The 17,500-nt window shown below is 53.7% G+C and overlaps 19 non-coding genes and 2 pseudogenes across 19 annotated transcripts; all 21 read right to left on the reverse strand.

The window, feature by feature from the left end:
* Window positions 1-21: 21 nt before the first annotated feature.
* On the reverse strand, window positions 22-140 carry LOC142202032 (5S ribosomal RNA). Its single transcript, XR_012715911.1, has one exon. It is a non-coding gene; the product is annotated as a 5S ribosomal RNA (ribosomal RNA).
* A 721-nt stretch (window positions 141-861) lies between these two features.
* On the reverse strand, window positions 862-980 carry LOC142201573 (5S ribosomal RNA). Its single transcript, XR_012715538.1, has one exon. It is a non-coding gene; the product is annotated as a 5S ribosomal RNA (ribosomal RNA).
* A 721-nt stretch (window positions 981-1,701) lies between these two features.
* On the reverse strand, window positions 1,702-1,820 carry LOC142202045 (5S ribosomal RNA). The gene has a single exon (XR_012715923.1). It is a non-coding gene; the product is annotated as a 5S ribosomal RNA (ribosomal RNA).
* A 721-nt stretch (window positions 1,821-2,541) lies between these two features.
* LOC142202056 (5S ribosomal RNA) lies at window positions 2,542-2,660 on the reverse strand. Its single transcript, XR_012715934.1, has one exon. It is a non-coding gene; the product is annotated as a 5S ribosomal RNA (ribosomal RNA).
* A 721-nt stretch (window positions 2,661-3,381) lies between these two features.
* LOC142202067 (5S ribosomal RNA) lies at window positions 3,382-3,500 on the reverse strand. Its single transcript, XR_012715945.1, has one exon. It is a non-coding gene; the product is annotated as a 5S ribosomal RNA (ribosomal RNA).
* Window positions 3,501-4,221: 721 nt separating this feature from the next.
* LOC142201584 (5S ribosomal RNA) lies at window positions 4,222-4,340 on the reverse strand. The gene has a single exon (XR_012715539.1). It is a non-coding gene; the product is annotated as a 5S ribosomal RNA (ribosomal RNA).
* Window positions 4,341-5,061: 721 nt separating this feature from the next.
* On the reverse strand, window positions 5,062-5,180 carry LOC142202078 (5S ribosomal RNA). The gene has a single exon (XR_012715956.1). It is a non-coding gene; the product is annotated as a 5S ribosomal RNA (ribosomal RNA).
* Window positions 5,181-5,901: 721 nt separating this feature from the next.
* Window positions 5,902-6,020, reverse strand: LOC142202018 (5S ribosomal RNA). Its single transcript, XR_012715897.1, has one exon. It is a non-coding gene; the product is annotated as a 5S ribosomal RNA (ribosomal RNA).
* A 721-nt stretch (window positions 6,021-6,741) lies between these two features.
* On the reverse strand, window positions 6,742-6,860 carry LOC142201597 (5S ribosomal RNA). The gene has a single exon (XR_012715541.1). It is a non-coding gene; the product is annotated as a 5S ribosomal RNA (ribosomal RNA).
* Window positions 6,861-7,581: 721 nt separating this feature from the next.
* LOC142202090 (5S ribosomal RNA) lies at window positions 7,582-7,700 on the reverse strand. The gene has a single exon (XR_012715967.1). It is a non-coding gene; the product is annotated as a 5S ribosomal RNA (ribosomal RNA).
* A 721-nt stretch (window positions 7,701-8,421) lies between these two features.
* LOC142202117 (5S ribosomal RNA) lies at window positions 8,422-8,540 on the reverse strand. Its single transcript, XR_012715993.1, has one exon. It is a non-coding gene; the product is annotated as a 5S ribosomal RNA (ribosomal RNA).
* Window positions 8,541-9,261: 721 nt separating this feature from the next.
* LOC142202101 (5S ribosomal RNA) lies at window positions 9,262-9,380 on the reverse strand. Its single transcript, XR_012715978.1, has one exon. It is a non-coding gene; the product is annotated as a 5S ribosomal RNA (ribosomal RNA).
* Window positions 9,381-10,101: 721 nt separating this feature from the next.
* Window positions 10,102-10,220, reverse strand: LOC142202019 (5S ribosomal RNA). Its single transcript, XR_012715898.1, has one exon. It is a non-coding gene; the product is annotated as a 5S ribosomal RNA (ribosomal RNA).
* Window positions 10,221-10,941: 721 nt separating this feature from the next.
* LOC142201608 (5S ribosomal RNA) lies at window positions 10,942-11,060 on the reverse strand. Its single transcript, XR_012715542.1, has one exon. It is a non-coding gene; the product is annotated as a 5S ribosomal RNA (ribosomal RNA).
* A 721-nt stretch (window positions 11,061-11,781) lies between these two features.
* On the reverse strand, window positions 11,782-11,900 carry LOC142202020 (5S ribosomal RNA). Its single transcript, XR_012715899.1, has one exon. It is a non-coding gene; the product is annotated as a 5S ribosomal RNA (ribosomal RNA).
* A 721-nt stretch (window positions 11,901-12,621) lies between these two features.
* LOC142201618 (5S ribosomal RNA) lies at window positions 12,622-12,740 on the reverse strand. The gene has a single exon (XR_012715543.1). It is a non-coding gene; the product is annotated as a 5S ribosomal RNA (ribosomal RNA).
* A 721-nt stretch (window positions 12,741-13,461) lies between these two features.
* Window positions 13,462-13,570, reverse strand: LOC142201551 (5S ribosomal RNA; annotated as a pseudogene).
* A 721-nt stretch (window positions 13,571-14,291) lies between these two features.
* LOC142201426 (5S ribosomal RNA) lies at window positions 14,292-14,400 on the reverse strand (annotated as a pseudogene).
* Window positions 14,401-15,127: 727 nt separating this feature from the next.
* LOC142202113 (5S ribosomal RNA) lies at window positions 15,128-15,246 on the reverse strand. Its single transcript, XR_012715989.1, has one exon. It is a non-coding gene; the product is annotated as a 5S ribosomal RNA (ribosomal RNA).
* Window positions 15,247-15,968: 722 nt separating this feature from the next.
* LOC142201866 (5S ribosomal RNA) lies at window positions 15,969-16,087 on the reverse strand. Its single transcript, XR_012715752.1, has one exon. It is a non-coding gene; the product is annotated as a 5S ribosomal RNA (ribosomal RNA).
* A 721-nt stretch (window positions 16,088-16,808) lies between these two features.
* LOC142201927 (5S ribosomal RNA) lies at window positions 16,809-16,927 on the reverse strand. The gene has a single exon (XR_012715810.1). It is a non-coding gene; the product is annotated as a 5S ribosomal RNA (ribosomal RNA).
* Between the last annotated feature and the right edge of the window lie 573 nt (window positions 16,928-17,500).

Consider the following 17,500-nt stretch of genomic DNA (forward strand, 5'->3'; position numbering starts at 1 on the left):
GTGGAAGTGAGGAAAAGCAAAAGCCTACAGCACCTGGTATTCCCAGGCGGTCTCCCATCCAAGTACTAACCAGGCCCGACCCTGCTTAGCTTCCGAGATCAGACGAGATCGGGTATGTTCAGGGTGGTGTGGCCGTAGGCAGAGACAGGCCTCTCACTTACTCCTCTTCTACTTTGCAGCCTGGCTGCCGGCAGCTCTTTGCACTACTCCACGCTAAGCCTTTTTCTTCACTTTTTGCCTTTTCTTAAGGGAACTTTATATTCCAGCAGGAGCAGTGCAAGGGCTGGGGGCGGCCCTTATACCCACAGGTGTGGTTCAGCAACCAGTCACAGGCCGCAGCCGCCCTCTTTCAAAAGGGCTGGGCGCAGGGTCTGCGCAGGGCTAAGAAACCATCCCGGGGGTGAAAGAAAGAGCAAGCTGGGCCGGAGCCCGTTGTCCAGGAGTCGGCTGAGGAAGAAGGTGAGATGGTTGCCCGTGCCTGGAAGCGAAGCTGCTTTTCAGTCGGCTTCTCTTTTCCTAGGGCGCGTTGCCTGCAAAGATGTTCAGCCTGTGTTGCCCTGTAAATTGGTCTGCAGGTTACTAGCTATGGCCTCCAGCCCGGCGGGAGGCCCAGATGCTATGGAAATGAAGCCTGCTATTATTAAAAGTAAAAAGCCACAACGCTGGTGGCCACCACGCCCGCTGTGGCTGCAGCTGCTAAGAGTGATAGAGGTACGAATGAGAATACTAGGATTTTGCAAGGACTAAAGAGTGCAATTGAGAAAGCGAATGTAAAAGAAGCAAGTGTGCAGTGTAAAAAGTGAATGTAAAAATGGCATAGAGGAGAGTGACCCCCTGCTGGTGGAAGTGAGGAAAAGCAAAAGCCTACAGCACCTGGTATTCCCAAGCGGTCTCCCATCCAAGTACTAACCAGGCCCGACCCTGCTTAGCTTCCGAGATCAGACGAGATCGGGCGTGTTCAGGGTGGTGTGGCCGTAGGCAGAGACAGGGCTCTCACTTACTCCTCTTCTACTTTGCAGCCTGGCTGCCGGCAGCTCTTTGCACTACTCCACGCTAAGCCTTTTTCTTCACTTTTTGCCTTCTCTTAAGGGAACTTCATATTCCAGCAGGAGCAGTGCAAGGGCTGGGGGCGGCCCTTATACCCACAGGTGTGGTTCAGCAACCAGTCACAGGCCGCAGCCGCCCTCTTTCAAAAGGGCTGGGCGCAGGGTCTGCGCAGGGCTAAGAAACCATCCCGGGGGTGAAAGAAAGAGCAAGCTGGGCCGGAGCCCGTTGTCCAGGAGTCGGCTAAGGAAGAAGGTGAGATGGTTGCCCGTGCCTGGAAGCGAAGCTGCTTTTCAGTCGGCTTCTCTTTTCCTAGGGCGCGTTGCCTGCAAAGATGTTCAGCCTGTGTTGCCCTGTAAATTGGTCTGCAGGTTACTAGCTATGGCCTCCAGCCCGGCGGGAGGCCCAGATGCTATGGAAATGAAGCCTGCTATTATTAAAAGTAAAAAGCCACAACGCTGGTGGCCACCACGCCTGCTGCGGCTGCAGCTGCTAAGAGTGATAGAGGTACGAATGAGAATACTAGGATTTTGCAAGGACTAAAGAGTGCAAGAGAGAAAGCGAATGTAAAAGAAGCAAGTGTGCAGTGTAAAAAGTGAATGTAAAAATGGCATAGAGGAGAGTGACCCCCTGCTGGTGGAAGTGAGGAAAAGCAAAAGCCTACAGCACCTGGTATTCCCAGGCGGTCTCCCATCCAAGTACTAACCAGGCCCGACCCTGCTTAGCTTCCGAGATCAGACGAGATCGGGTATGTTCAGGGTGGTGTGGCCGTAGGCAGAGACAGGGCTCTCACTTACTCCTCTTCTACTTTGCAGCCTGGCTGCCGGCAGCTCTTTGCACTACTCCACGCTAAGCCTTTTTCTTCACTTTTTGCCTTCTCTTAAGGGAACTTCATATTCCAGCAGGAGCAGTGCAAGGGCTGGGGGCGGCCCTTATACCCACAGGTGTGGTTCAGCAACCAGTCACAGGCCGCAGCCGCCCTCTTTCAAAAGGGCTGGGCGCAGGGTCTGCGCAGGGCTAAGAAACCATCCCGGGGGTGAAAGAAAGAGCAATCTGGGCCGGAGCCCGTTGTCCAGGAGTCGGCTAAGGAAGAAGGTGAGATGGTTGCCCGTGCCTGGAAGCAAAGCTGCTTTTCAGTCGGCTTCTCTTTTCCTAGGGCGCGTTGCCTGCAAAGATGTTCAGCCTGTGTTGCCCTGTAAATTGGTCTGCAGGTTACTAGCTATGGCCTCCAGCCCGGCGGGAGGCCCAGATGCTATGGAAATGAAGCCTGCTATTATTAAAAGTAAAAAACCACAACGCTGGTGGCCACCACGCCCGCTGCGGCTGCAGCTGCTAAGAGTGATAGAGGTACGAATGAGAATACTAGGATTTTGCAAGGACTAAAGAGTGCAAGAGAGAAAGCGAATGTAAAAGAAGCAAGTGTGCAGTGTAAAAAGTGAATGTAAAAATGGCATAGAGGAGAGTGACCCCCTGCTGGTGGAAGTGAGGAAAAGCAAAAGCCTACAGCACCTGGTATTCCCAGGCGGTCTCCCATCCAAGTACTAACCAGGCCCGACCCTGCTTAGCTTCCGAGATCAGACGAGATCGGGTATGTTCAGGGTGGTGTGGCCGTAGGCAGAGACAGGCCTCTCACTTACTCCTCTTCTACTTTGCAGCCTGGCTGCCGGCAGCTCTTTGCACTACTCCACGCTAAGCCTTTTTCTTCACTTTTTGCCTTTTCTTAAGGGAACTTCATATTCCAGCAGGAGCAGTGCAAGGGCTGGGGGCGGCCCTTATACCCACAGGTGTGGTTCAGCAACCAGTCACAGGCCGCAGCCGCCCTCTTTCAAAAGGGCTGGGCGCAGGGTCTGCGCAGGGCTAAGAAACCATCCCGGGGGTGAAAGAAAGAGCAAGCTGGGCCGGAGCCCGTTGTCCAGGAGTCGGCTAAGGAAGAAGGTGAGATGGTTGCCCGTGCCTGGAAGCGAAGCTGCTTTTCAGTCGGCTTCTCTTTTCCTAGGGCGCGTTGCCTGCAAAGATGTTCAGCCTGTGTTGCCCTGTAAATTGGTCTGCAGGTTACTAGCTATGGCCTCCAGCCCGGCGGGAGGCCCAGATGCTATGGAAATGAAGCCTGCTATTATTAAAAGTAAAAAGCCACAACGCTGGTGGCCACCATGCCCGCTGCGGCTGCAGCTGCTAAGAGTGATAGAGGTACGAATGAGAATACTAGGATTTTGCAAGGACTAAAGAGTGCAAGAGAGAAAGCGAATGTAAAAGAAGCAAGTGTGCAGTGTAAAAAGTGAATGTAAAAATGGCATAGAGGAGAGTGACCCCCTGCTGGTGGAAGTGAGGAAAAGCAAAAGCCTACAGCACCTGGTATTCCCAGGCGGTCTCCCATCCAAGTACTAACCAGGCCCGACCCTGCTTAGCTTCCGAGATCAGACGAGATCGGGTATGTTCAGGGTGGTGTGGCCGTAGGCAGAGACAGGCCTCTCACTTACTCCTCTTCTACTTTGCAGCCTGGCTGCCGGCAGCTCTTTGCACTACTCCACGCTAAGCCTTTTTCTTCACTTTTTGCCTTTTCTTAAGGGAACTTCATATTCCAGCAGGAGCAGTGCAAGGGCTGGGGGCGGCCCTTATACCCACAGGTGTGGTTCAGCAACCAGTCACAGGCCGCAGCCGCCCTCTTTCAAAAGGGCTGGGCGCAGGGTCTGCGCAGGGCTAAGAAACCATCCCGGGGGTGAAAGAAAGAGCAAGCTGGGCCGGAGCCCGTTGTCCAGGAGTCGGCTGAGGAAGAAGGTGAGATGGTTGCCCGTGCCTGGAAGCGAAGCTGCTTTTCAGTCGGCTTCTCTTTTCCTAGGGCGCGTTGCCTGCAAAGATGTTCAGCCTGTGTTGCCCTGTAAATTGGTCTGCAGGTTACTAGCTATGGCCTCCAGCCCGGCGGGAGGCCCAGATGCTATGGAAATGAAGCCTGCTATTATTAAAAGTAAAAAGCCACAACGCTGGTGGCCACCACGCCCGCTGTGGCTGCAGCTGCTAAGAGTGATAGAGGTACGAATGAGAATACTAGGATTTTGCAAGGACTAAAGAGTGCAATTGAGAAAGCGAATGTAAAAGAAGCAAGTGTGCAGTGTAAAAAGTGAATGTAAAAATGGCATAGAGGAGAGTGACCCCCTGCTGGTGGAAGTGAGGAAAAGCAAAAGCCTACAGCACCTGGTATTCCCAAGCGGTCTCCCATCCAAGTACTAACCAGGCCCGACCCTGCTTAGCTTCCGAGATCAGACGAGATCGGGCGTGTTCAGGGTGGTGTGGCCGTAGGCAGAGACAGGGCTCTCACTTACTCCTCTTCTACTTTGCAGCCTGGCTGCCGGCAGCTCTTTGCACTACTCCACGCTAAGCCTTTTTCTTCACTTTTTGCCTTCTCTTAAGGGAACTTCATATTCCAGCAGGAGCAGTGCAAGGGCTGGGGGCGGCCCTTATACCCACAGGTGTGGTTCAGCAACCAGTCACAGGCCGCAGCCGCCCTCTTTCAAAAGGGCTGGGCGCAGGGTCTGCGCAGGGCTAAGAAACCATCCCGGGGGTGAAAGAAAGAGCAATCTGGGCCGGAGCCCGTTGTCCAGGAGTCGGCTAAGGAAGAAGGTGAGATGGTTGCCCGTGCCTGGAAGCAAAGCTGCTTTTCAGTCGGCTTCTCTTTTCCTAGGGCGCGTTGCCTGCAAAGATGTTCAGCCTGTGTTGCCCTGTAAATTGGTCTGCAGGTTACTAGCTATGGCCTCCAGCCCGGCGGGAGGCCCAGATGCTATGGAAATGAAGCCTGCTATTATTAAAAGTAAAAAGCCACAACGCTGGTGGCCACCACGCCCGCTGCGGCTGCAGCTGCTAAGAGTGATAGAGGTACGAATGAGAATACTAGGATTTTGCAAGGACTAAAGAGTGCAAGAGAGAAAGCGAATGTAAAAGAAGCAAGTGTGCAGTGTAAAAAGTGAATGTAAAAATGGCATAGAGGAGAGTGACCCCCTGCTGGTGGAAGTGAGGAAAAGCAAAAGCCTACAGCACCTGGTATTCCCAGGCGGTCTCCCATCCAAGTACTAACCAGGCCCGACCCTGCTTAGCTTCCGAGATCAGACGAGATCGGGTATGTTCAGGGTGGTGTGGCCGTAGGCAGAGACAGGCCTCTCACTTACTCCTCTTCTACTTTGCAGCCTGGCTGCCGGCAGCTCTTTGCACTACTCCACGCTAAGCCTTTTTCTTCACTTTTTGCCTTTTCTTAAGGGAACTTCATATTCCAGCAGGAGCAGTGCAAGGGCTGGGGGCGGCCCTTATACCCACAGGTGTGGTTCAGCAACCAGTCACAGGCCGCAGCCGCCCTCTTTCAAAAGGGCTGGGCGCAGGGTCTGCGCAGGGCTAAGAAACCATCCCGGGGGTGAAAGAAAGAGCAAGCTGGGCCGGAGCCCGTTGTCCAGGAGTCGGCTGAGGAAGAAGGTGAGATGGTTGCCCGTGCCTGGAAGCGAAGCTGCTTTTCAGTCGGCTTCTCTTTTCCTAGGGCGCGTTGCCTGCAAAGATGTTCAGCCTGTGTTGCCCTGTAAATTGGTCTGCAGGTTACTAGCTATGGCCTCCAGCCCGGCGGGAGGCCCAGATGCTATGGAAATGAAGCCTGCTATTATTAAAAGTAAAAAGCCACAACGCTGGTGGCCACCATGCCCGCTGCGGCTGCAGCTGCTAAGAGTGATAGCGGTACGAATGAGAATACTAGGATTTTGCAAGGACTAAAGAGTGCAAGAGAGAAAGTGAATGTAAAAGAAGCAAGTGTGCAGTGTAAAAAGTGAATGTAAAAATGGCATAGAGGAGAGTGACCCCCTGCTGGTGGAAGTGAGGAAAAGCAAAAGCCTACAGCACCTGGTATTCCCAGGCGGTCTCCCATCCAAGTACTAACCAGGCCCGACCCTTCTTAGCTTCCAAGATCAGACGAGATCGGGCGTGTTCAGGGTGGTGTGGCCGTAGGCAGAGACAAGCCTCTCACTTACTCCTCTTCTACTTTGCAGCCTGGCTGCCGGCAGCTCTTTGCACTACTCCACGCTAGGCCTTTTTCTTCACTTTTTGCCTTCTCTTAAGGGAACTTCATATTCCAGCAGGAGCAGTGCAAGGGCTGGGGGCGGCCCTTATACCCACAGGTGTGGTTCAGCAACCAGTCACAGGCCGCAGCCGCCCTCTTTCAAAAGGGCTGGGCGCAGGGTCTGCGCAGGGCTAAGAAACCATCCCGGGGGTGAAAGAAAGAGCAAGCTGGGCCGGAGCCCGTTGTCCAGGAGTCGGCTAAGGAAGAAGGTGAGATGGTTGCCCGTGCCTGGAAGCGAAGCTGCTTTTCAGTCGGCTTCTCTTTTCCTAGGGCGCGTTGCCTGCAAAGATGTTCAGCCTGTGTTGCCCTGTAAATTGGTCTGCAGGTTACTAGCTATGGCCTCCAGCCCGGCGGGAGGCCCAGATGCTATGGAAATGAAGCCTGCTATTATTAAAAGTAAAAAGCCACAACGCTGGTGGCCACCACGCCCGCTGTGGCTGCAGCTGCTAAGAGTGATAGAGGTACGAATGTGAATAATAGGATTTTGCAAGGACTAAAGAGTGCAATTGAGAAAGCGAATGTAAAAGAAGCAAGTGTGCAGTGTAAAAAGTGAATGTAAAAATGGCATAGAGGAGAGTGACCCCCTGCTGGTGGAAGTGAGGAAAAGCAAAAGCCTACAGCACCTGGTATTCCCAAGCGGTCTCCCATCCAAGTACTAACCAGGCCCGACCCTGCTTAGCTTCCGAGATCAGACGAGATCGGGCGTGTTCAGGGTGGTGTGGCCGTAGGCAGAGACAGGGCTCTCACTTACTCCTCTTCTACTTTGCAGCCTGGCTGCCGGCAGCTCTTTGCACTACTCCACGCTAAGCCTTTTTCTTCACTTTTTGCCTTCTCTTAAGGGAACTTCATATTCCAGCAGGAGCAGTGCAAGGGCTGGGGGCGGCCCTTATACCCACAGGTGTGGTTCAGCAACCAGTCACAGGCCGCAGCCGCCCTCTTTCAAAAGGGCTGGGCGCAGGGTCTGCGCAGGGCTAAGAAACCATCCCGGGGGTGAAAGAAAGAGCAAGCTGGGCCGGAGCCCGTTGTCCAGGAGTCGGCTAAGGAAGAAGGTGAGATGGTTGCCCGTGCCTGGAAGCGAAGCTGCTTTTCAGTCGGCTTCTCTTTTCCTAGGGCGCGTTGCCTGCAAAGATGTTCAGCCTGTGTTGCCCTGTAAATTGGTCTGCAGGTTACTAGCTATGGCCTCCAGCCCGGCGGGAGGCCCAGATGCTATGGAAATGAAGCCTGCTATTATTAAAAGTAAAAAGCCACAACGCTGGTGGCCACCACGCCCGCTGCGGCTGCAGCTGCTAAGAGTGATAGAGGTACGAATGAGAATACTAGGATTTTGCAAGGACTAAAGAGTGCAAGAGAGAAAGCGAATGTAAAAGAAGCAAGTGTGCAGTGTAAAAAGTGAATGTAAAAATGGCATAGAGGAGAGTGACCCCCTGCTGGTGGAAGTGAGGAAAAGCAAAAGCCTACAGCACCTGGTATTCCCAGGCGGTCTCCCATCCAAGTACTAACCAGGCCCGACCCTGCTTAGCTTCCGAGATCAGACGAGATCGGGTATGTTCAGGGTGGTGTGGCCGTAGGCAGAGACAGGCCTCTCACTTACTCCTCTTCTACTTTGCAGCCTGGCTGCCGGCAGCTCTTTGCACTACTCCACGCTAAGCCTTTTTCTTCACTTTTTGCCTTTTCTTAAGGGAACTTCATATTCCAGCAGGAGCAGTGCAAGGGCTGGGGGCGGCCCTTATACCCACAGGTGTGGTTCAGCAACCAGTCACAGGCCGCAGCCGCCCTCTTTCAAAAGGGCTGGGCGCAGGGTCTGCGCAGGGCTAAGAAACCATCCCGGGGGTGAAAGAAAGAGCAAGCTGGGCCGGAGCCCGTTGTCCAGGAGTCGGCTGAGGAAGAAGGTGAGATGGTTGCCCGTGCCTGGAAGCGAAGCTGCTTTTCAGTCGGCTTCTCTTTTCCTAGGGCGCGTTGCCTGCAAAGATGTTCAGCCTGTGTTGCCCTGTAAATTGGTCTGCAGGTTACTAGCTATGGCCTCCAGCCCGGCGGGAGGCCCAGATGCTATGGAAATGAAGCCTGCTATTATTAAAAGTAAAAAGCCACAACGCTGGTGGCCACCACGCCCGCTGTGGCTGCAGCTGCTAAGAGTGATAGAGGTACGAATGAGAATACTAGGATTTTGCAAGGACTAAAGAGTGCAATTGAGAAAGCGAATGTAAAAGAAGCAAGTGTGCAGTGTAAAAAGTGAATGTAAAAATGGCATAGAGGAGAGTGACCCCCTGCTGGTGGAAGTGAGGAAAAGCAAAAGCCTATAGCACCCGGTATTCCCAAGCGGTCTCCCATCCAAGTACTAACCAGGCCCGACCCTGCTTAGCTTCCGAGATCAGACGAGATTGGGCGTGTTCAGGGTGGTGTGGCCGTAGGCAGAGACAGGGCTCTCACTTACTCCTCTTCTACTTTGCAGCCTGGCTGCCGGCAGCTCTTTGCACTACTCCACGCTAAGCCTTTTTCTTCACTTTTTGCCTTCTCTTAAGGGAACTTCATATTCCAGCAGGAGCAGTGCAAGGGCTGGGGGCGGCCCTTATACCCACAGGTGTGGTTCAGCAACCAGTCACAGGCCGCAGCCGCCCTCTTTCAAAAGGGCTGGGCGCAGGGTCTGCGCAGGGCTAAGAAACCATCCCGGGGGTGAAAGAAAGAGCAATCTGGGCCGGAGCCCGTTGTCCAGGAGTCGGCTAAGGAAGAAGGTGAGATGGTTGCCCGTGCCTGGAAGCAAAGCTGCTTTTCAGTCGGCTTCTCTTTTCCTAGGGCGCGTTGCCTGCAAAGATGTTCAGCCTGTGTTGCCCTGTAAATTGGTCTGCAGGTTACTAGCTATGGCCTCCAGCCCGGCGGGAGGCCCAGATGCTATGGAAATGAAGCCTGCTATTATTAAAAGTAAAAAACCACAACGCTGGTGGCCACCACGCCCGCTGCGGCTGCAGCTGCTAAGAGTGATAGAGGTACGAATGAGAATACTAGGATTTTGCAAGGACTAAAGAGTGCAAGAGAGAAAGCGAATGTAAAAGAAGCAAGTGTGCAGTGTAAAAAGTGAATGTAAAAATGGCATAGAGGAGAGTGACCCCCTGCTGGTGGAAGTGAGGAAAAGCAAAAGCCTACAGCACCTGGTATTCCCAGGCGGTCTCCCATCCAAGTACTAACCAGGCCCGACCCTGCTTAGCTTCCGAGATCAGACGAGATCGGGTATGTTCAGGGTGGTGTGGCCGTAGGCAGAGACAGGCCTCTCACTTACTCCTCTTCTACTTTGCAGCCTGGCTGCCGGCAGCTCTTTGCACTACTCCACGCTAAGCCTTTTTCTTCACTTTTTGCCTTTTCTTAAGGGAACTTCATATTCCAGCAGGAGCAGTGCAAGGGCTGGGGGCGGCCCTTATACCCACAGGTGTGGTTCAGCAACCAGTCACAGGCCGCAGCCGCCCTCTTTCAAAAGGGCTGGGCGCAGGGTCTGCGCAGGGCTAAGAAACCATCCCGGGGGTGAAAGAAAGAGCAAGCTGGGCCGGAGCCCGTTGTCCAGGAGTCGGCTGAGGAAGAAGGTGAGATGGTTGCCCGTGCCTGGAAGCGAAGCTGCTTTTCAGTCGGCTTCTCTTTTCCTAGGGCGCGTTGCCTGCAAAGATGTTCAGCCTGTGTTGCCCTGTAAATTGGTCTGCAGGTTACTAGCTATGGCCTCCAGCCCGGCGGGAGGCCCAGATGCTATGGAAATGAAGCCTGCTATTATTAAAAGTAAAAAGCCACAACGCTGGTGGCCACCATGCCCGCTGCGGCTGCAGCTGCTAAGAGTGATAGCGGTACGAATGAGAATACTAGGATTTTGCAAGGACTAAAGAGTGCAAGAGAGAAAGTGAATGTAAAAGAAGCAAGTGTGCAGTGTAAAAAGTGAATGTAAAAATGGCATAGAGGAGAGTGACCCCCTGCTGGTGGAAGTGAGGAAAAGCAAAAGCCTACAGCACCTGGTATTCCCAGGCGGTCTCCCATCCAAGTACTAACCAGGCCCGACCCTTCTTAGCTTCCAAGATCAGACGAGATCGGGCGTGTTCAGGGTGGTGTGGCCGTAGGCAGAGACAAGCCTCTCACTTACTCCTCTTCTACTTTGCAGCCTGGCTGCCGGCAGCTCTTTGCACTACTCCACGCTAGGCCTTTTTCTTCACTTTTTGCCTTCTCTTAAGGGAACTTCATATTCCAGCAGGAGCAGTGCAAGGGCTGGGGGCGGCCCTTATACCCACAGGTGTGGTTCAGCAACCAGTCACAGGCCGCAGCCGCCCTCTTTCAAAAGGGCTGGGCGCAGGGTCTGCGCAGGGCTAAGAAACCATCCCGGGGGTGAAAGAAAGAGCAAGCTGGGCCGGAGCCCGTTGTCCAGGAGTCGGCTAAGGAAGAAGGTGAGATGGTTGCCCGTGCCTGGAAGCGAAGCTGCTTTTCAGTCGGCTTCTCTTTTCCTAGGGCGCGTTGCCTGCAAAGATGTTCAGCCTGTGTTGCCCTGTAAATTGGTCTGCAGGTTACTAGCTATGGCCTCCAGCCCGGCGGGAGGCCCAGATGCTATGGAAATGAAGCCTGCTATTATTAAAAGTAAAAAGCCACAACGCTGGTGGCCACCACGCCCGCTGTGGCTGCAGCTGCTAAGAGTGATAGAGGTACGAATGAGAATACTAGGATTTTGCAAGGACTAAAGAGTGCAATTGAGAAAGCGAATGTAAAAGAAGCAAGTGTGCAGTGTAAAAAGTGAATGTAAAAATGGCATAGAGGAGAGTGACCCCCTGCTGGTGGAAGTGAGGAAAAGCAAAAGCCTACAGCACCTGGTATTCCCAAGCGGTCTCCCATCCAAGTACTAACCAGGCCCGACCCTGCTTAGCTTCCGAGATCAGACGAGATCGGGCGTGTTCAGGGTGGTGTGGCCGTAGGCAGAGACAGGGCTCTCACTTACTCCTCTTCTACTTTGCAGCCTGGCTGCCGGCAGCTCTTTGCACTACTCCACGCTAAGCCTTTTTCTTCACTTTTTGCCTTCTCTTAAGGGAACTTCATATTCCAGCAGGAGCAGTGCAAGGGCTGGGGGCGGCCCTTATACCCACAGGTGTGGTTCAGCAACCAGTCACAGGCCGCAGCCGCCCTCTTTCAAAAGGGCTGGGCGCAGGGTCTGCGCAGGGCTAAGAAACCATCCCGGGGGTGAAAGAAAGAGCAAGCTGGGCCGGAGCCCGTTGTCCAGGAGTCGGCTGAGGAAGAAGGTGAGATGGTTGCCCGTGCCTGGAAGCGAAGCTGCTTTTCAGTCGGCTTCTCTTTTCCTAGGGCGCGTTGCCTGCAAAGATGTTCAGCCTGTGTTGCCCTGTAAATTGGTCTGCAGGTTACTAGCTATGGCCTCCAGCCCGGCGGGAGGCCCAGATGCTATGGAAATGAAGCCTGCTATTATTAAAAGTAAAAAGCCACAACGCTGGTGGCCACCATGCCCGCTGCGGCTGCAGCTGCTAAGAGTGATAGCGGTACGAATGAGAATACTAGGATTTTGCAAGGACTAAAGAGTGCAAGAGAGAAAGTGAATGTAAAAGAAGCAAGTGTGCAGTGTAAAAAGTGAATGTAAAAATGGCATAGAGGAGAGTGACCCCCTGCTGGTGGAAGTGAGGAAAAGCAAAAGCCTACAGCACCTGGTATTCCCAGGCGGTCTCCCATCCAAGTACTAACCAGGCCCGACCCTTCTTAGCTTCCAAGATCAGACGAGATCGGGCGTGTTCAGGGTGGTGTGGCCGTAGGCAGAGACAAGCCTCTCACTTACTCCTCTTCTACTTTGCAGCCTGGCTGCCGGCAGCTCTTTGCACTACTCCACGCTAGGCCTTTTTCTTCACTTTTTGCCTTCTCTTAAGGGAACTTCATATTCCAGCAGGAGCAGTGCAAGGGCTGGGGGCGGCCCTTATACCCACAGGTGTGGTTCAGCAACCAGTCACAGGCCGCAGCCGCCCTCTTTCAAAAGGGCTGGGCGCAGGGTCTGCGCAGGGCTAAGAAACCATCCCGGGGGTGAAAGAAAGAGCAAGCTGGGCCGGAGCCCGTTGTCCAGGAGTCGGCTAAGGAAGAAGGTGAGATGGTTGCCCGTGCCTGGAAGCGAAGCTGCTTTTCAGTCGGCTTCTCTTTTCCTAGGGCGCGTTGCCTGCAAAGATGTTCAGCCTGTGTTGCCCTGTAAATTGGTCTGCAGGTTACTAGCTATGGCCTCCAGCCCGGCGGGAGGCCCAGATGCTATGGAAATGAAGCCTGCTATTATTAAAAGTAAAAAGCCACAACGCTGGTGGCCACCACGCCCGCTGTGGCTGCAGCTGCTAAGAGTGATAGAGGTACGAATGAGAATACTAGGATTTTGCAAGGACTAAAGAGTGCAATTGAGAAAGCGAATGTAAAAGAAGCAAGTGTGCAGTGTAAAAAGTGAATGTAAAAATGGCATAGAGGAGAGTGACCCCCTGCTGGTGGAAGTGAGGAAAAGCAAAAGCCTACAGCACCTGGTATTCCCAAGCGGTCTCCCATCCAAGTACTAACCAGGCCCGACCCTGCTTAGCTTCCGAGATCAGACGAGATCGGGCGTGTTCAGGGTGGTGTGGCCGTAGGCAGAGACAGGGCTCTCACTTACTCCTCTTCTACTTTGCAGCCTGGCTGCCGGCAGCTCTTTGCACTACTCCACGCTAAGCCTTTTTCTTCACTTTTTGCCTTCTCTTAAGGGAACTTCATATTCCAGCAGGAGCAGTGCAAGGGCTGGGGGCGGCCCTTATACCCACAGGTGTGGTTCAGCAACCAGTCACAGGCCGCAGCCGCCCTCTTTCAAAAGGGCTGGGCGCAGGGTCTGCGCAGGGCTAAGAAACCATCCCGGGGGTGAAAGAAAGAGCAATCTGGGCCGGAGCCCGTTGTCCAGGAGTCGGCTGAGGAAGAAGGTGAGATGGTTGCCCGTGCCTGGAAGCGAAGCTGCTTTTCAGTCGGCTTCTCTTTTCCTAGGGCGCGTTGCCTGCAAAGATGTTCAGCCTGTGTTGCCCTGTAAATTGGTCTGCAGGTTACTAGCTATGGCCTCCAGCCCGGCGGGAGGCCCAGATGCTATGGAAATGAAGCCTGCTATTATTAAAAGTAAAAAGCCACAACGCTGGTGGCCACCATGCCCGCTGCGGCTGCAGCTGCTAAGAGTGATAGCGGTACGAATGAGAATACTAGGATTTTGCAAGGACTAAAGAGTGCAAGAGAGAAAGTGAATGTAAAAGAAGCAAGTGTGCAGTGTAAAAAGTGAATGTAAAAATGGCATAGAGGAGAGTGACCCCCTGCTGGTGGAAGTGAGGAAAAGCAAAAGCCTACAGCACCTGGTATTCCCAGGCGGTCTCCCATCCAAGTACTAACCAGGCCCGACCCTTCTTAGCTTCCAAGATCAGGCGTGTTCAGGGTGGTGTGGCCGTAGGCAGAGACAAGCCTCTCACTTACTCCTCTTCTACTTTGCAGCCTGGCTGCCGGCAGCTCTTTGCACTACTCCACGCTAGGCCTTTTTCTTCACTTTTTGCCTTCTCTTAAGGGAACTTCATATTCCAGCAGGAGCAGTGCAAGGGCTGGGGGCGGCCCTTATACCCACAGGTGTGGTTCAGCAACCAGTCACAGGCCGCAGCCGCCCTCTTTCAAAAGGGCTGGGCGCAGGGTCTGCGCAGGGCTAAGAAACCATCCCGGGGGTGAAAGAAAGAGCAAGCTGGGCCGGAGCCCGTTGTCCAGGAGTCGGCTAAGGAAGAAGGTGAGATGGTTGCCCGTGCCTGGAAGCGAAGCTGCTTTTCAGTCGGCTTCTCTTTTCCTAGGGCGCGTTGCCTGCAAAGATGTTCAGCCTGTGTTGCCCTGTAAATTGGTCTGCAGGTTACTAGCTATGGCCTCCAGCCCGGCGGGAGGCCCAGATGCTATGGAAATGAAGCCTGCTATTATTAAAAGTAAAAAGCCACAACGCTGGTGGCCACCACGCCCGCTGTGGCTGCAGCTGCTAAGAGTGATAGAGGTACGAATGAGAATACTAGGATTTTGCAAGGACTAAAGAGTGCAATTGAGAAAGCGAATGTAAAAGAAGCAAGTGTGCAGTGTAAAAAGTGAATGTAAAAATGGCATAGAGGAGAGTGACCCCCTGCTGGTGGAAGTGAGGAAAAGCAAAAGCCTACAGCACCTGGTATTCCCAAGCGGTCTCCCATCCAAGTACTAACCAGGCCCGACCCTGCTTAGCTTCCGAGATCAGGCGTGTTCAGGGTGGTGTGGCCGTAGGCAGAGACAGGGCTCTCACTTACTCCTCTTCTACTTTGCAGCCTGGCTGCCGGCAGCTCTTTGCACTACTCCACGCTAAGCCTTTTTCTTCACTTTTTGCCTTCTCTTAAGGGAACTTCATATTCCAGCAGGAGCAGTGCAAGGGCTGGGGGCGGCCCTTATACCCACAGGTGTGGTTCAGCAACCAGTCACAGGCCGCAGCCGCCCTCTTTCAAAAGGGCTGGGCGCAGGGTCTGCGCAGGGCTAAGAAACCATCCCGGGGGTGAAAGAAAGAGCAATCTGGGCCGGAGCCCGTTGTCCAGGAGTCGGCTAAGGAAGAAGGTGAGATGGTTGCCCGTGCCTGGAAGCAAAGCTGCTTTTCAGTCGGCTTCTCTTTTCCTAGGGCGCGTTGCCTGCAAAGATGTTCAGCCTGTGTTGCCCTGTAAATTGGTCTGCAGGTTACTAGCTATGGCCTCCAGCCCGGCGGGAGGCCCAGATGCTATGGAAATGAAGCCTGCTATTATTAAAAGTAAAAAGCCACAACGCTGGTGGCCACCACGCCCGCTGCGGCTGCAGCTGCAGCTGCTAAGAGTGATAGCGATACGAATGAGAATGCTAGTATTTTGCAAGGACTAAAGAGTGCAAGAGAGAAAGCGAATGTAAAAGAAGCAAGTGTGCAGTGTAAAAAGTGAATGTAAAAATGGCATAGAGGAGAGTGACCCCCTGCTGGTGGAAGTGAGGAAAAGCAAAAGCCTACAGCACCTGGTATTCCCAGGCGGTCTCCCATCCAAGTACTAACCAGGCCCGACCCTGCTTAGCTTCCGAGATCAGACGAGATCGGGTATGTTCAGGGTGGTGTGGCCGTAGGCAGAGACAGGCCTCTCACTTACTCCTCTTCTACTTTGCAGCCTGGCTGCCGGCAGCTCTTTGCACTACTCCACGCTAAGCCTTTTTCTTCACTTTTTGCCTTCTCTTAAGGGAACTTCATATTCCAGCAGGAGCAGTGCAAGGGCTGGGGGCGGCCCTTATACCCACAGGTGTGGTTCAGCAACCAGTCACAGGCCGCAGCCGCCCTCTTTCAAAAGGGCTGGGCGCAGGGTCTGCGCAGGGCTAAGAAACCATCCCTGGGGGTGAAAGAAAGAGCAAGCTGGGCCGGAGCCCGTTGTCCAGGAGTCGGCTAAGGAAGAAGGTGAGATGGTTGCCCGTGCCTGGAAGCGAAGCTGCTTTTCAGTTGGCTTCTCTTTTTCTAGGGCGCGTTTCCTGCAAAGATGTTCAGCCTGTGTTGCCCTGTAAATTGGTCTGCAGGTTACTAGCTATGGCCTCCAGCCCGGCGGGAGGCCCAGATGCTATGGAAATGAAGCCTGCTATTATTAAAAGTAAAAAGCCACAACGCTGGTGGCCACCACGCCCGCTGTGGCTGCAGCTGCTAAGAGTGATAGAGGTACGAATGAGAATACTAGGATTTTGCAAGGACTAAAGAGTGCAATTGAGAAAGCGAATGTAAAAGAAGCAAGTGTGCAGTGTAAAAAGTGAATGTAAAAATGGCATTGAGGAGAGTGACCCCCTGCTGGTGGAAGTGAGGAAAAGCAAAAGCCTACAGCACCTGTTATTCCCAGGCGGTCTCCCATCCAAGTACTAACCAGGCCCGACCCTGCTTAGCTTCCGAGATCAGACGAGATCGGGCGTGTTCAGGGTGGTGTGGCCATAGGCAGAGACAGGGCTCTCACTTACTCCTCTTCTACTTTGCAGCCTGGCTGCCGGCAGCTCTTTGCACTACTCCACGCTAAGCCTTTTTCTTCACTTTTTGCCTTCTCTTAAGGGAACTTCATATTCCAGCAGGAGCAGTGCAAGGGCTGGGGGCGGCCCTTATACCCACAGGTGTGGTTCAGCAACCAGTCACAGGCCGCAGCCGCCCTCTTTCAAAAGGGCTGGGCGCAGGGTCTGCGCAGGGCTAAGAAACCATTCCGGGGGTGAAAGAAAGAGCAAGCTGGGCCGGAGCCCGTTGTCCAGGAGTCGGCTGAGGAAGAAGGTGAGATGGTTGCCCGTGCCTGGAAGCGAAGCTGCTTTTCAGTCGGCTTCTCTTTTCCTAGGGCGCGTTGCCTGCAAAGATGTTCAGCCTGTGTTGCCCTGTAAATTGGTCTGCAGGTTACTAGCTATGGCCTCCAGCCCGGCGGGAGGCCCAGATGCTATGGAAATGAAGCCTGCTATTATTAAAAGTAAAAAGCCACAACGCTGGTGGCCACCACGCCCGCTGCGGCTGCAGCTGCTAAGAGTGATAGAGGTACGAATGAGAATACTAGGATTTTGCAAGGACTAAAGAGTGCAATTGAGAAAGCGAATGTAAAAGAAGCAAGTGTGCAGTGTAAAAAGTGAATGTAAAAATGGCATAGAGGAGAGTGACCCCCTGCTGGTGGAAGTGAGGAAAAGCAAAAGCCTACAGCACCTGGTATTCCCAGGCGGTCTCCCATCCAAGTACTGACCAGGCCCGACCCTGCTTAGCTTCCGAGATCAGACGAGATCGGACGTGTTCAGGGTGGTGTGGCCGTAGGCAGATACAGGCCTCTCACTTACTCCTCTTCTACTTTGCAGCCTGGCTGCCGGCAGCTCTTTGCACTACTCCACGCTAAGCCTTTTTCTTCACTTTTTGCCTTCTCTTAAGGGAACTTCATATTCCAGCAGGAGCAGTGCAAGGGCTGGGGGCGGCCCTTATACCCACAGGTGTGGTTCAGCAACCAGTCACAGGCCGCAGCCGCCCTCTTTCAAAAGGGCTGGGCGCAGGGTCTACGCAGGGCTAAGAAACCATCCCGGGGGTGAAAGAAAGAGCAAGCTGGGCCGGAGCCCGTTGTCCAGGAGTCGGCTAAGGAAGAAGGTGAGATGGTTGCCCGTGCCTGGAAGCGAAGCTGCTTTTTAGTCGGCTTCTCTTTTCCTAGGGCGCGTTGCCTGCAAAGATGTTCAGCCTGTGTTGCCCTGTAAATTGGTCTGCAGGTTACTAGCTATGGCCTCCAGCCCGGCGGGAGGCCCAGATGCAATGGAAATGAAGCCTGCTATTATTAAAAGTAAAAAGCCACAACGCTGGTGGCCAGCACGCCCGCTGCGGCCGCGGCTGCAGCTGGTAAGAGTGAA

Source organism: Leptodactylus fuscus, chromosome 4 (assembly GCF_031893055.1).
Source record: "Leptodactylus fuscus isolate aLepFus1 chromosome 4, aLepFus1.hap2, whole genome shotgun sequence".
NCBI classification, from domain to species: Eukaryota; Metazoa; Chordata; class Amphibia; order Anura; family Leptodactylidae; genus Leptodactylus; species Leptodactylus fuscus.